Source organism: Dipteris shenzhenensis, chromosome 27, assembly GCF_047967505.1.
Source record: "Dipteris shenzhenensis isolate YYH24624 ecotype China chromosome 27, Dip_SZ_1.0, whole genome shotgun sequence".
Taxonomy (NCBI): Eukaryota; Viridiplantae; Streptophyta; class Polypodiopsida; order Gleicheniales; family Dipteridaceae; genus Dipteris; species Dipteris shenzhenensis.
The window spans coordinates 49,423,215-49,440,652 of NC_141622.1; the positions used below are offsets into that span (position 1 = coordinate 49,423,215).

The 17,438-nt window shown below is 46.0% G+C and overlaps 1 pseudogene; it reads right to left on the bottom strand.

Moving 5' to 3' along the window:
* Positions 1-14,425: 14,425 nt before the first annotated feature.
* Positions 14,426-16,936, bottom strand: LOC147884430 (putative pentatricopeptide repeat-containing protein At5g52630 pseudogene; annotated as a pseudogene).
* Positions 16,937-17,438: the final 502 nt, after the last annotated feature.

A 17,438-nucleotide genomic window follows, 5' to 3' on the forward strand; every position in this document is an offset into this window, starting at 1 on the left:
CACCACATAGCGTGGGTTCCGGAGTCAGAGCTGACACGTGCAACGTGAGGTGCAGTCCAAAGTACCTACAATAGTTTGCATGCAGGGGCTGTAGTACTAACACATGGCAAAAGTCGTCACCCGCACTTTGCTTTGGAGTCTCCGCACGTGAGCTGCAATGTTGAATACCGACATGTGGCAGTGAACTTCAAAGACTGCATATGGCACGTTGCAGAGTACAGATGTGAACTTCAAAGACTGCAGATGGCGACGGACTTAAAAGACTGCGCATTAAATATTAACACGTGGCGACAAACTTAAAAGGCATCTCTGATGACGTGGTTCTCCCAAGATTGTAATGGGCCAGACTTTAGAGGCAACTGCTACAGTGCCTAACAGCGCGGGTCCTAGAGACCCATTATGTGGCTTGGCACAGACCCATGAGAGTGAGGGTCCCAGACACCCATGACGTGGCGCGGCAGATGACCCATGACATGGTGCACAATTGGATTGATCGTGAGGATCCCAGAGACCCATGAAATGGCGAGTTGGCACCCGCCAACGAGGCTTGCAAGAGACAGATGATGTGGCATAATAGACGACAAATGTGGTGTGGCACACAACGGATGACATTGTGTGCTACATATAACTTCTAGCATGGTTGTGGGAATTATGATGGAACCAAAGAGACCATACTTAGATATTTTTGTGAAGTGTTCACAACCTAATATTTGGGGCTATCATTTTATCTTATCAAGAGGTCTAAACAGGCTTGTAATGCCACCTCCTCCACCATCAAACTTTACAGAATTACAAACTCCATTATAGGCTCTCATGGATGAATGGAGTACATTTCTGAGTGCAGAGCAAGTAGGTTGCATTGAAATATTATGGTTGAGTACTTAAGACATCATCACTTAAGATAGACCATGAATTCAGTCAAGAGCAGGGAGGGCATAAGCCAGATGAGTAGGATGCTAGTTTGGTTCAACAACAGAGAGTGCACAAGAAGGATCAGATGGATGGTAGTTTGGTTCAGAAACAAAGAGGACACAAGCAAGATGAGAGAGCTGCTAGTTTGGCTCACAAGCAGCCTAGACAAGGAGCCCCACATCAAGGGTCTGCACACAAACTCTTTGAGATAGAAACAAAAGAAGATGATGCGTTCGAACAGAAAAATGAAGAAGCAATACAACCATTGCATAATAAAGAAATACAAAAGATAGAAGAAGAGGAAGGATGAGCCATGGCCACGTTGGTGCAACCTATCAAATGAAAAGAAAGACGCAAAATAAAAAAGATTAATATTGCAAGGGCCAGAGTTCCAAAGGCTACTTTCACAAAAAGACAACGTTCCTTTGTTCAAAAAGTACAAGTAAAAGATAGAGAGGACACAATTCCAAAGGCTACTTTGAAAAAAAGACAATGTTCCTCCGCTCAGAAACTTCAGGTATAAGAGAAAGAGGAGGACATAGAAAATAAAGAGGAAGAAGAGTTAGATCAAGAGGTTGAGGAAGATCAAGATGAGATCATGTCAATAATGAATCTCAATCTGTGTCTTAATGAGATGATCACAAAAGATGATGTCGAATATATATGGGGACAAAAGCCCTATGCTATGTATGCTCAAGATGTGGAGTCAGCAACTATTTTTTCCAATAATAGGAATCTTGATATATCTTATGGGATCATAGATATTCAAGGCTTTGGTGGATGGCAAGAAACCTATGGTCTCTAATGTAGTCTTACGTCAAATCATGTTCTGTCCAAATATAGCTAGCTATATGACAATGGAATTATGTTTGAAGGACCTACCCATTTTGAGGAGACATTCACCAAATTCTTCACACAATGCCTTCGACAAATTCTGCATGAATAGGGTGAAGAGGCAAATTCTGAGAGATTTTTGAAAGAGGCAAAGAGAAATTTCTTGCTATATTGTAAATTTGAGCCGATTGATGGTTAAATCATGCATAATCTTGTAATAAACTTGCTTGGCAAGCAAGGGACTCCAAAAGACTCACTGCAAAGCAAATTTCAATGGTTCTTCCCTTCAATTTTTATATGGCCACAATATGTATTTTTAGGCATCCAACAAAATATTTGATTGAGTCCAAAAGACTGAATCATGATATTTTTGCAAAACATAAGATAACCTCGACATCAGAAATCCTAATGAAAGTGAGGTGTCTATGACACTTGGTTCTCTAGCAACACATTTGAAAAGAACTGCCACAAAAGCGGATGCAAACACATTAGTCAACTTTTATACATGTTTAAGTGCAGTTGTACCAAGGGGAAATCAAGAACGGGAAGAATCTCTCACAAGCTTCAAGGTGGCGAGAGATAGGTATGCAGACTACACAAGTATAATTTTTCAACCTAACAAGGTTTTTGAGCTGTTAGATATGCTCAATGCCCCACCCTCCTGGTAACCACCAGTGGTCCAATGTGCTCAAGTTGTAAGGCCCCCATATGAGGAGAAGCCATGTGTGAGCCCGGGACACTGGATGGATCTTGACTTGCATGTCAAAAGAGGTCTATCATTGAGACCATTGATGGTAGAAAGGTGATCTATGTGAGTCTAGCCTATGGGCTAGGCAGGGTAGGTAAGCTGGTAGCACAACGAGGCACATTGTCTTGATTGTGTGGGAGCCCCTTGCTCTCGTGGCGGCAAAGGTATAGGCAATTTGAATATTCCATGGACAACTAGTCGGTTCCACCGACTAGATTGACTGGTCGGCTCCACCGACTAGGTTGATCCGACTACCACCCTCATAGCTATAAAGAGGCGACCTTCCTAGTCCATTGCATCAAATCAGATCAGATCTCCTACAGAGATCACTTCTTACATATCACAGCGGAGGGTTTCATTGATCCACCAAGATACACACAGATTCACCTATCCCACTTGTTGAGGATTTCCCTTGGGTAGTTCCAGGTCTCTTCACACAGACTTCGTATCGAGAGCGACTGAGGAGAGCGGTTACCCAGAGAGAGGTGCATATGCACACTGTGTAACATGTAGGAGGTTGAGACAGAGGGGCATTTCATCTTCAAGTGTCCTATTTACTATGAGATCCGAGGGCATTTGTACTGCCTCTTCAGAGATAGTTATGGGAGGTTGGCTCGTGTCCTCTCCTACCCAGACCAGCGATGTTTGGTTGGTTTCATTCATGAGATGCTTAGACACCGAGATAGGATACTCCGAGCATGGAGACCAGGAGCAGACTTCTCCCTTGATTGATACCTCTCAGAGCTCTATCACAGAGTTCTTTCAGCCAGATCACATAGACCCCCATGAGGCAAGACCTCGACATTACCACGACCCAAAGCTTGTGACCCGACAGCTCAGACAAAGGGTTGACTCACAGATCACACTTGGGGACATCCCCTCCTTGTTTAGGTTCAGAGTCCAACCAACGGGGGTCACAGTGGCCTTGGTTAGACACAGATCTATGACCAGGAGACGTACCAAGACTGCACCCTTGAGGGGGCGACATCGTTCTATTGCTGACCTCATGCCTTCGCTTCCACAGCCTCATCCATCCTGATGTCCTATTGCTGACAATGATGATGATGATGGTTATGATGATGATGCCAACGATGATGCTAATAGTGATATATATATATATATATATATATATAGTCGGGATATGACTATGTTGTACTTAGGACTTAGTACTGCTATTTTGCATTTTATTGCATTTTGCATTGGTGTGGATGCTCGTTTAGTAGCTCCACCACCACAGCTCATTGTATTCAGTTTTTTTTGCAGTCTCATAGACCCATCGGTCTTCCGAAGACTTTAATAAATTCTCTCTCTCTCTCTCTCTCTCTCTCTCTCTCTCTCTTTGCTTTTTTTCACCGGCATCCCCTCTTTTTGCTCACCCACCATCTAGCCCCATCCCCCTACCTTTGTGCTAGCCCCCTTCCAATCCGAGATTTTGAGAGAACCGCGCTACCCGTTGGGTGACCCACTAAATCTTTGGGAGTCTCTTCTTATAAAGGTACACAACATTCGGGAACATGAGGTGGAGTTGACCCTGTTTGCATAGGAGTAGACCCGTTTCACTCACGAGCAAGCGCTTGTATTCAGCAGCAGGCCAGACTCATACAGGAGCTCAAACAAGATCCTGGTCATGATATTGTAGGAGCATGGCAAGTGGGGAGAGACCCCAATAGAGAGCACCCTCTTGTTATACCTTTCAGAGACACTCACGCATGCCTAGCAGCTTTACGCCGTAGAGCAGTCCTACGGGATCACCCCACTATATCGATGGATGAAGATCTGACTCCTCTGTAGATAGAGGAGAGATAGGTTGTCTTGCAACTGCGGGATGCAGCTCGCAAGGAGGGGAAGGGGGGCAAGTAGTGTGGGATGGACGTCTCATCACCGGACCCCACCGACTTGACCGTCCTCCCGCATAAGGAGGCGGGGTCTATGAGACACAGGATACCAAGACCCTCACTTGTACCATTTGGAACTGTAATGGTACCCTTTGGTTAGAGATAGGGAATCTCTCAGAATCCTTCACAGGATGAGACAGTCTTCTACACAGAGGCACATCAGAGCCCAGAGTGCCCCTCACCATTGGTCAGTGGATACACCTTGGAGTCAGCCTATAGGGAGGGAGCAGACGAGGGAGACAAGCGGGGTACGTGGATCATGAGGAGTGGCAGTCCTGTATAGATCACCCTCATCGAGGCGATCTCAGTGGAGAGGAGAGATCCACACTCCAGGTTTCTTTGGGTCCGATTACCACACAGGACTAGCCGAGATCTCTTTATAGCGATCTGCTATTTCCCACCAGAGACATCACACTTTGCTAAGGCAATGTGGGGTGAGAGACAACACCATACACACCTCTCCACCAGGATATCATAGATGTCTTGAGCCTCGGAGATGTTCTCCTAGTTAGGGACTTCAAACGCGAGGACACGAGCATGCGAGGTGCCACTGCTAGATTTTTGAGAGGATGTTGTTTTACTTCTTGACATAAATCTTGCTGATGCTAGCATATCACAGGTATCCGCTGATAGATGGGCCCCTATTACCTCCTATGGGCATGCACTCCTTGATCTAGGTATGGCGCACGATGTCATTCTCTATAATGGTCTTGAGCGATGGCCTTCCTCCAGTGGCTTCCCTTGCTTTCCACATGGAAGGGGGTCTAGTGTGGTTGATTATAGCTTGGGATCCCCTGCCTTCACATCACACATCGCGGACTTCTCTATTTCATCACCTCTACCTAGGGCTGATCATACATATCTTTTCTTTAATATCATCACTCCTCGCCTGGTTGTACCGTCTACCACACCACCCACGTATACTACATATCACGATATACACTCCGATCACAACCTCTCACTAAGATATTATGCATGACTATACACTCTTCACACTTAAATTGATCACATACCTCTCCTAGAGGACCAGGCCGCTTTGATTAGTCGATCACTGCACGAGGCTTCCCTCCACGCCTTCCCATACACCACATGCTCTAATCATCCACTGCCTCTAGGTTCGGTGCCATGTAATAGTTGGTACGATGATGAGTGTAAGGCTCTTTGCTGACAACTCCTATTTGAAACCAAACATGACCTACCGAGCATACCGGACACATTATGCGAGTATCAACAATGTCTAGTTCGACAAAAAAAACAAAGCTTTGTTCGCCAAAATGAGGAGGAATTGCTGAACATTCTGTTGAGTAATAATTCCAAAAACTTTTGGCGACGGTTTCTTGAATGGCAGTCCCCCTCACCAATCATTGACACGACTATGCTGGCACACTATATGACGTCCCCAACCAGCCCACTCCTGATCTCTCACACAGGCCACGACCGACATCTTGCACTCTATTCACCAAGGGGGGCGTCAAAGATGCGGTCATGAAGCTTCACAATGGCCTCATGAGGGTCTATGCACCAAGTTTGTTGCATACAGGATTGATATCCTAGCCCCTATCTTGGCAAAGCTATTTAATGACGCAATATGTATTGGTTTCCCACGCGCATGGACACTCAACACTATCACACCTATCCACAAGGCAAGGGATCTTATGAGCCGAAGTAACTACAAAACCATTATGATCAGGCATGTCATGTCCAAGATTTATGATTCGATACTGGATATGGAGGTCAATCGCTATGCAGAGATGCAAGGACTCAGAGCAAATGGGCACGCACAATTTCGGCGTGATCATGGGACCACGGAAAGAGAGGGTCTACTGTTGCTTTGTGAATTTCCGCAAAGCCTTTGATACAGTACCATGAGCACGTCTCATCAGGCAGTTCCAGGAGCTTGGCTATGGTCAATAGATAGTTTGGGCTATTATGGTACTCTACGAGAGGGTTTCTGGTAGAGACCGAACTTGGGACAGATGGACAGATGAGATCATGAGAACTATTGGGGTCAAACAAGACTGCCCACTCTCACCAGCCTTGTTTGGCCTTTATATAGACGAGCTTGACTCTTTTATGAGGACCCTAGGAGGAGATAGTTGCTCCCTCGCCGGTTACTTGCTCCAAATTCTATTATGCGCTAATGATGTGGTACTCATATCCTTGTCTGCAGAGGGGCTCCAGAGACATCTAGATGCACTATTAGCTCTTGCGAGCCACGACTTGAAGGTCAACCCAAGGTTATGATCTTCAATACCTCTAGAGCACTTGCACACAGGGAGTAGTTTACATTTGATGGGGCACCAGTGGAGATTCTCATCATACACTTAGGGGTTTTGTTCTCTGGACCTATTGAGACCACCTATGTAGACCCGCCTGAGTAGAGGATATGCCTCACTTGACTGATTGGAGAGACAGTGTTTCCATTCGCACTTCTAGGACCCACGAACCAAGGTTCTCCTCTTCGATTCCTTGGTCCATCCTACGGGTATGTATGGCAGCACTTACTGGGGACCAGACCTCTCTGACACAGAGTGGGCCCGAGTGGAGAGATTGCAATTTCTGTTGTTATCATGGATGATCTGCAGCAAGCCATATGTTCCTCATCAAATCATTCAAGCTGAGTTTGCGGCATCCCCACTGTAGTTAGATGCGGTGTTCCACACTATCACTTATCTATACCACATGCGAGCTTAGGGCTCCTGCACTACAAGGCGATGCAGGCTACCCTAGTTGGCATTAACTTCTTCTATGGCTCTAGCAGCTCAAGGTGATCAGAGATGTTGGTACATGCACACATGTAGATCATTTGAGAGACTGGGTTTCCATGTTGACAGGCTGCCACCCTTAGTAAAGTATTGATGCTCCGTTTGTCCCATTTCGGGGCAACGAGTTCAACCCAATTATTCGAAAGGATCTCCTACATTGACACACATTCAGGACCTGGTTGGCATAGACAGAGCTTCTTGAGAAGCTCAGTTTCTATCGGGACCACTGCCTGCACATCTCCGAGGAGGGTTTCATTATCCCACCTAGGTACACCCAGATTCACCTCCCGCACTCACTCAAGATTGCCATTGGACAGCTGTATGTGTCATCACACTAACTCCGTATCGAGAACAAGCGAGCAGAGGGGATCCCTAGAGAGAGTCGTATCTGCACTTTATGTGAGCGGCACGAGCTGGAGTCAAAGGAGCACTTTATCTTCCATTGCTAGTCTACTATGAGATCCGTATAGACAGTACCACTGTCTTTTCAGAGATAGATTCGATGGCCTCTCTAGATTCCTCTCATATCAAGATCAGAGATGCCTAGCGGCTTACATCCGTGAGGCGGTCCGACACAGAGAGCGTCTCATTAGATCACGGAGACAGGAGCAAGAGGTCTTGCCTGGCCCATCCTTGAGTAGGATCACCAAGTTCTAGTCAGAGCATGGTGTTCCCTCGGTCACAAACACAGCAAGAGGGACAGAGACCCCGAGATTGAGACACGACACACTCGACGAGAACAGATGGACAGATCACACTCACCGACATTTCCTATCTTCAAACCTAGGGTACTGTCGACTGGGATTACTGTGGCACTTGTCAAGAGTTAGATAGTTGCTAGGAGGACACGACGGACAACTCGTCCAAATAGCAAACAACGATCTATCACAGGTTTCTCGCCCACACTTCCTAGTTCACCATCGGGTGTACCTTGACGTTCCCCTATCCACTGCCTTGTACTGTACTGTATTGGATCAAACTGCATCTCCGCTGGGGGATGAGGTTGCCAGTGATGGATGTATATGACTATGATGACATGTATAATGATACCATTGACTATGTCTACACAGTTTTTCTCTAGCATGGATTAGGATGCTCATTTAGTAGCTCCACCCTTTTGCTCATTGTATCAGGTTTTCTTTAGTCTCATAGACCCATCGGTCTCTAGCAAATTTAATAAACTCTCTCTCTCTCTCTCTCTCTCTCTCTCTCTCTGCTCGTGATGACCCATCGGTCTTGATAGATGGCCCGCATCAGGTGGTCTCACGTGCCTCCCACATGGTGGGGGCTCTAGCGTCGTCAATTACATCATGGGATCCCTTGCCTTCACATCTCGTATCACTGATTTTGTTGTCGCAGCTCCTCCCCCAGGGTTGATCATACATACCTCTTCTTTATCATCACTCACCCCACCTCACAGCATCTCTCGCTCAACAGATCGCCTACACCACCTATCATGACATACATTTCGATCGTGATCTTTCACTATACACTCAGCCTACCTTTACACACCTCACATATATTGACTTCATAGCCTACTAGAGGATCATGCTACCCTGATCATCCCACTCACTACACGAGGCTGCCCTTCACACTTTCCCTCATGTCACTCGCTCCACCAATCCACTACAACCTGGGACCGTACCTTGTAATAGATGTATGATGATCAGTGCAAGTCTTTATGCCGTTAGCTCAAATTCAAAACCAAAAACAACCTTCCAAATGAACTGGAGACACCACGCGAGTATTGTTGATTAGTATGCAAGAAGAAGCTCGATTTTGTTCGTCGGAGCGAGGAGGAATAACTAAACATTTTGTTTAGCAACAACTCTAAGGACGGTCCCCCTCACCACTCATAACTCACAAACCTCAGATCTGGTATAACTATGCACGCACGCTCTACGATATCCCAAATCAGCCAGTTCCTGGCCTCTGACATATACCCCGCCCTACATCTTGCACACTCTTTACTAGGGGGGAGTGAAGGATGCCATAATGAAACTTCATAATGGCCGAGCGAAAGATCATGAGGGCCTATGTACTGAATTCATTGCATATGGGATTAATCTCCTAGCCCCGATCTTAGCAAAGCTCTTTAATGAAGCTGTTTGTTTGGGGTTTCCACGCACCTGGACTATTAACACTATCTCACCCATCCACAAGGTAGGGGATTTGATGAGCCCGAAGAACTATTGGACCATTATGATCGGACATATCATGTCCAAGATTTATGCATCAGTGCTTGATTTTGAGGTCAGTCGATTCGCAGAGTGCCAGGGACTTAGAGCAGCTAGACAAGCTGGATTTCGACGCGATCATTGCACCATGGATCACATTTTCACATTGAGGTGCTTCATCGAGGGCACAAAAGCAGAGGGTACATTGTTGCTTTGTGGATTGTTGGGACAAATCGATGTAATGGGATCATACCAAGGGTCATAAGGTCTATGGTTGTGAGTGTGATCACATGAGTGAGTGTGTGAACACGTGTGTGTGTGTGTGTGTGTAGGTGTGCCTGATTAGGTGTGACTGATGATGTGTCAATCAATAGGTATGATTGAGTGAATATATGAGTGTGGTGTGTGATTGTGGTCTTCTTGATTGAGATGATTGTGGATCTAGATTCCACCTACTCATGGACAGTTGCCTATATGTACTCCATTCTATGAATGAATCAGTTGCCATTTCCTTCATATTTGTGCCATTGTCTCTACCTCTTCTAACTTAACATGTGGTATCAGAGCCATTTCACCCTCCCTAGCATCCTAGGTGCCATGTCATCACCTTCTTCATCCCTTCCAACTCCATCTTCATTTTGTCCTCTTCTTAGCTGAGCTTGTAGCATCGAATTCTTCTCATCTGACCGTTGGATTTTGAAATCCTTCTTGCTGTAGCTTCCCCACACTAGGGCGCACATCCTCACCGGAGGGTTCTCCAAAATTGCGCATCTACAGCCCATGCCTTCATGATTTCTACTGGCCGAACTATCTCGAAATGCGGCTGCTACAATCACAATTTTGATTTGCCCTCTTAGCCACACTTGGGCGACATCTAGAGCTACTTGCTACCGAGATATGAGCTCATTTCATCAAGGGAATGAGGAGATGTCGTCATATCTTCACCGAATTTTGAAGCTTTTTCTTCATTCTCTTCCACAAAATTTGCTTAGGCTTGTTCTCTCCATTCTCTGAGCCATTTCCCACGTCCTCTGAGCTAAAACAAGTTAGAAGAGGTAGAGACAATGGCACAAGTATGAAGGCAATGGCAATTGATTCATTCATAGAATGGAGTACATATAGGTTAGAATGAAACAAGTTAGAAGAGGTAGAGACAATGGCACAAGTATGAAGGCAATGGCAATTGATTCATTCATAGAATGGAGTACATATAGGCAACTGCTCATGAGTAGGTGGAATCTAGATCCACAATCATCTCAATCAGGAAGACTACCAATGTCTCCTAGAATCTCTCAATCACACACCACACTCCTATATTCACTCAATTACACCTATTGACTGACACATCATCAGTCACACCTAATCGGGCACACCTACACACACACGTGTTCACACACTCACTCATGTGATCACACTCACAACCATAGACCTTATGACCCTTGGTATGATCCCATTACATCGATTTGTCCCAACATCCCCCCCACAAATTGATGACCTCACCCCTGGTAGTAGTCCATGGGAACCTCATGGCTTGCCCACCTCTAGTGGCAACACACATGATCCACAACCTGGACTCACTCCGGTTGCATCGGCAATAGACTCATTTGGATGCCCATGCTCCAACATGATCTCACTCCGAATTTGGCTATTGGTTTACAATTGGGAGATAGACAATGACTATACATGGGAATACCTTTAGATCCAGCAAGGTAAAACATAAGACTCACAAAGACTCACAATCATTTAAGGGGGACTACCCATGGCAGAGAACCTTATTGATCACACAAAAACAACTAAGTTGAAGATGTGGGAAAATACCCCCCCTTGATGGCAACCTTTTTCTAGCGTCATTTCCAAGGCACCATTGTATCAGACTCATAAACTTGCTTGTCCATTGCATTGTACGTGGTGTCCATGAAGCAAAGCTTTCCTTCTAGGCAAGGTCTTACCACATGGGCAGTGTCTAATGCCTTACAAGGTTTGACAAATAGACGCAAGCAAGTGGAACTTGAGAACATATTCTTCGAGAGCACAAGCATCATATCATCCGCATAGAAACGCAAGAGGATAATGGTGAATATAAGCTCCATGACTGAGTTCTTGTGGTGAAACACAGTAAACATATTCAAAACTTTCAGTCAAGTATAAAACCCCCAATTTTGATTGCTTGGTCAACTGTCTTTGACCAAAATATGAAGAAATCTGCCTGCAGTGGAGGGTAGAATTCGCCCTGATTACAAAGGCTATGAAGGGGCTTTGGTGGCAAAAGAAGCCCCTATTAGTAGACAAGATCTATACTAGAGGATGCCCGAAAATATGCACCAGGTCGCTGGTGAGAACTACTTCAAAGTCGACTGGTTTTTCTTTGATTTCTCCTTCGTTTATGAACCAAATGTGAGAATTGCTAGCTCATAAGGTCGCCCAGCCTCCCGTAAGAGGAATTAGAGAGATTTGTCTCCAGCAACTCGCAATTGGCGAAATGGCATGGACTGAGTATTGTGTCGGCACAAGCAAGTAAAGCGAGCATTTGTCAATTCCTCCTAGCCAGAGGTTCGCCCTAGCATGGAGATTTCCACAAAGCCTTTGATATGGTTCCGAGAGCCCGCCTCCTCCGATGCCTACAAGATTTGGGATATGGCCAGGAGATCATTTGGGCCGTCATGGCACTTTACAAGAGTCTCAAGCAGAGTTCGAGCAAGGTCTAGGTGGACAGATGAGATCAAGAGCACTATTGGGGTCAAACAAGGGTGTCCTTTATCACCCACCCTGTTTGGCCTCTACACTGACAAGCTTGAGACAGATATGCAGACACTGGAGGGGGATGGATGCTCTCTTACTGGCACGAGATCCGGATATTGCTATATGCAGATGACGTGGCATTTTTGTCTTCATCAGCAGAGGGCCTCCAAAGACACCTTGATGCATCATAATCCTTTTATGAGTCCCACGATTTGAAGGTTTACCTTGGTGAAACCAAGGTCATTATCTTCAATACATCTCGAGCCGTTATGCACCGAGGGCAGTTCACGTTTGACAGGTCGCCTGTTCAGATTGTTTCGTCATATACATACCTTAGGGTTGTCTTCTCTGGACCTATCTTCACTATGAGACCCGCGATGCAGACCTGCCTGAGCAGGGGATATGCTTCATTGGCCAGATTAGAGAGGCAGTGCTTCCGCTCACACTTTCAAAATCCGCAGACCGAGGGATTGTTGTTTGAATCCTTGGTCCGTCCAACGGGATGTATGGCAACCCTTGTTGGGAGCCGGATCTGTCAGATATAGAGTGGGCTTGTGTGGAGCAGCTACAAGTTCTCATGCTATCGCGGATGATCCACAGTAAGCCGTCCGTCCCTCACCAGATCATTCAAGCTAAATTGGGTCATCCCCACTACGGCTGGATGCAGTATTTCAGGTGATCACCTACCTATACCGGGTCAGGGAATATGGGGATTGCACTTCTGACACAGCAAATTACTATGGCTAGCATTGTCCTCGTCTATGGCACTATCAACAGCAGGTGACCAGAGATGCTGGTATGCACGCACAAAGAGATGGTTTGAGCAACTGGGGCTCCACATGGATAGACTCCCTCCCTTCCAATATAGCATTGACGCACCGTTTTCTCCTCTCCTGTCACACGAGATCAACCAGGTCATCCGCGAGGATCTTTTACAGCTACACACATTTTTGACTTGGTTAGGACTGAACGAGCTTCCAGCTTGGCTTCTACAAGGATCATTGTTTACATATCACAGAGGGGGGTTTCCTTGACCCACCAGGATATACGCAAATCCACTTACCCCACTCACTAAGGATCTCTATTGGGCAGTTCTGGGTCTCTTCACATAGACTGCACATTGAGAGTGACAAGGGCAGAGGGTCTACCCTAGGAGAGACGCATATGCATATTATGTGACATACAAGAGGTTGAGTCAGAGAAGCATTTCATTTTTAGGTGCCCAGTACACTATGAGATCCGAGGACTATTCTACTGCCTCTTCAGAGACAGTTCCAGGGTGTTGCCTCGATTTCTCTCCTATCAAGACCAGAGATGCTTGGCGGCTTTCATCCATGAGGCAATCAAGCACCGTGAGCGTCTAAATCAATCATGGAGATAGTAGGAGATCTCCTCCTTAGTAGACCCTTCCTAGAGCTCGATCACGGAGTTCTTCCAGCCAGAGCATGTGGACCCCCGTACTACGAGGCCCCGACATGATCGAGATCCAGAGCCAGAAACAGGACAGCTCGGACAAAGGATTGACGCACAAATTACAATTGGTGATATCCCCTCTCTATTCAGAGTCGAGGCTTGACCGAAAGGGGTCATTGTAGCCCTTGTTAGACGCAAAGCTATGACCAGGAGATGACACAAGACCACGCCCGCGAGAGCAGCCAATGGCACTCTATCGCTGACTTCATGCTTCCGTTGTCTCATCCACCTTGATGTCTTGATAATGATGATGATGATACTTATGTGTAGTCGATCACTCTAACATGACTATGTAGTACTTAGCACTAGCTTTTTGCATTCTGCATTGGTGTGGATGCTCGTTTAGTAGCTCCACCCTCACACTTTGTTTGTATCAGGATTCTCACAGTTTAATAGACCCATCGGTCTTCCGAAGACTTTAATAAACTCTCTCTCTCTCTCTCTCTCTCGTCCTCCAATCCCCCTCGCACCTTCTTTCACAATCTTTTGTATCTGTCTTTATCCTTTCTTTCCTGCCAACCTTCTTAAAAGTACACTCATGAACCTCTGTGTGCAATCATATATCCTTTGAGAAGAAGACCAACAAGAAAAAAATTGAAACTTGGCTGGTAAGGTAGTTAAGAATCAGCAATACACAGCTTGATTCCATGAAGAAGAGCAACAAGAACACCACTTAAATCACTGTAGCTTCCAACTGTTCCCCAATATGATCTGAGAGAACCATCACCAGAGTTGTCAGGTCAAAATGCGTTCTGGCATTGGCCAAATACCTCCACCTCTATTACAATGCAGTTGATAACTAAACAGCCACTGTAAGGAAGCTCTCCAAAATATTCAACTAGACCCTGTCCGACACTGCTCTGCCAAGGTCAAGGAAAGGTTTCACCAAAAGTCCCCACAAGAACACTTTCCGTCCTTGTAGTTGTGAATGCGACTTGCATCTCTGCAAATGATATTTCGTTGTTCTATCTTCGATATGAGAGCAGTGGCCCTGTGACAATCATCACAAACCCGCAGATTTTTTACAACACGTATGGGTGTTCCCTGAGGCGTATTGATTAGGGCAAAAGCGACAGCCAGTTTCTCAGTGTGGCCACAAAGTACATCTTCTGTTTCATCATCGCCTACTTGTAACACACAGTCCAAATCAGGCATATAACCTAATTTCTCCATTTCAAAGGAAAGATCTTTCAGCTTTGCACATATTTCTTGGCTTGGTGGATGTCCCCTATCCCCCACCACAAAAGTATGAACTGTTCCACCAAGATCAGTCCACCAGCACTGTCCTGGCCTCTTCCATGGTTTGGCTTTCTTTCTCATTAGCTGAATCTTATCATGGTCCTCCCACATCTGAGCATCAGCATATATGTTTGCCATTAAGACATATGCTGAAGAGAGTTTTTCATCTGATCTCACAGCATTTTTGAAGGCATGCCTACCAACCTCTACATTCTTCCACTTTTGGCACGCAGCCAACACTGTTAACCACACAATTTCGTTAGGTTGGAAAGGCATCTTCTCCACCATCACAACCGCCTCCTCTACTTGGCCTGCACGGCTGAGAAGATCAACCATGCAAGTATAATGTTCAACAGTAGGGATAATGCCATACTGTTTGCTCATAACCTGTAACAACTTCTGGCCCTTGTCCACTAGACCTACGTGACTGCATGCTGTGAGAACACTAAGAAATGTGACACTGTTTGGCCGTATGCCTTCCTGCTTCATTCGTTCAAACAAATGAAACGCAAGTTCACTCTCTCCCTGACGGGCATATCCTGCAATCAATGCACTCCAATGTACAACATTCTTCGTGGGCAATGCATCAAAGAAGTGCTGAGCATCAATCATGCTCCCACATTTAGCATACATGTCAATTAGACTGGTCGCCACAGTTGCAATAGTTTCAGAACCAACCTTACTGATTTGGCAATTGAGTTCCTTTCCAGATTGCAGGGCTGCAGTGTTGCCACATGCTTTTAATATGGCAGCAAAGGTACCTGTACTTGGAGCCAAATTTTGGTCTTGCATTTGCGCATAAAGTCTAAAAGCCTCCTCATTTTCCTCTTGTTCAGCATATCCCAGGATCATGGTAGACCATGTGACCACATTACAACGCGACAATGCATTAAAGACACGCCGTGCATCCTCCATGCTCCCACATTTTGCATACATGTTTACCAAGCTGCTTCCCACAAAAGCATCTTCCTCGAAGCCACTCTTTACTGCCTGACAATGGATAGTTCTTCCTTTCACCACGCATCCCACTTTTGCAAATTTCCCGTCAACGTGCCTCGCCTTTTCCAGTTCTGCCAGGCTGCTGCAAGCCTTCAAAGCACCAATTAAGGTCCGACGATCTGCTGTGATGCCTTCTTGGTGCATGTGTGCATACAATTTCAAACCCACTGCACTGTCTTCTTGCTCAGCATATCCCAAAATCATGGTAGTCCATGTGACAACATTACGCTGAGGCAACTGGTCAAATACCCGACGTGCATCCTCCATGCTCCCACATTTTGCGTACATATGCACCAAGTTGGTTCCCACAAATATGTCTGACTCAAAGCCAGTCCTCACTGCTTGGGAGTGAATGGCTCTACCTTCCACCAGGCACTCTGCAAGTCTCCCCCAGACCTGCTTCCCCTCATCCGTTGCTGCCAGGCTACTGCAGGCCTTCAATGCACCAACAAAGGTTCTACCAGTTGGATGGACACCTTGCTGCTGCATCCGTGCATACAACTCAAATGCCCGCATACCCTCTTCCCGATTGGCATATCCCAAGATCATAATGTTCCATGACACCACATCACGCTTTGGCATGTTGTCAAACATACGTCGAGCATCCACGGTGCTCCCGCGCTTCATATACATGTGCATTAAATGGTTTATCTTAGATAATGAGACCTCATCTAAACGTCCCTCCACGTGAGCATCTTTCACTTGAGGCAAACGCTTCTCGACTGCATTTCCAGCTCTGCTGACACCAAACGAACTGCTACAGGGGTGGAGCCTTAACTGTAGGCCCATAGCCAACTCACATGCAAGCAGAGTCCCACAGGGTAAACCCTGTACCTGAGATAAAACTAGATCAAGCAAATGGAGCGCGTAGAGTCGCAAGCTTGAAAGACAAAGAAGGTGATTCCGATAGAGAACTCTGATACCAAATTGAAGGTATCGACTCAGCATTCGAACTTGCTGGGGTTGTACGACAGGGATTACGATATATGGAAACAACAAATACGAAAAAGTTTGCTGTGATTGGAGGCACGCAAGCGGTGATCGAACGCACAGATGGCCGCAGAAGATATTCTTGGTAGCGGCATATGTTTTAGACGCGATGCTTCCCAGCTGGGCTTGACGAACACCGTCCCTAAATCCCTGCTGAGAGACCATTGACGGAGGTGGGCTAATGGACGGTGCCTCGCTTGTCGGCAGCCGTAATGATGCTCCATTTTGCAAGTATAACCTCCCACGCTAGATTTCATGGGCTCGCAATCTTCTTTCGAGCTCAGCAAGGCGTGTACTTGCGCTATTGAGGGAGAGAGAAGAAGAAGTTAAAGATTTACCCTCTACTCTTGGGGCCTTTATTTGTGCAATTTATTCATGGAGTACCACGCTAAGGGTAAAAGGGAGTACGACGCTAGTCTCACAAGGCTTTATGAGAAAAAGTGAAGTCTCAATGAAAGTCATGGAATCTCGTCTACACCATTATTGCTAGAGGGGTACAAAGAAACATCTTTGAGAAAATGGGGTCAATCATAAGACAATGTGTCATCTTAATTCTCCTGTGAGGGGGAAGGGGGCGGAGGGGGAGGGCTTGCTAACAAGGAAGCATCAAGGAGGCAAGGATTTGTTCCGTGATTTTGCAAGCCAATTTGTGGCAAATGTCGGTCGC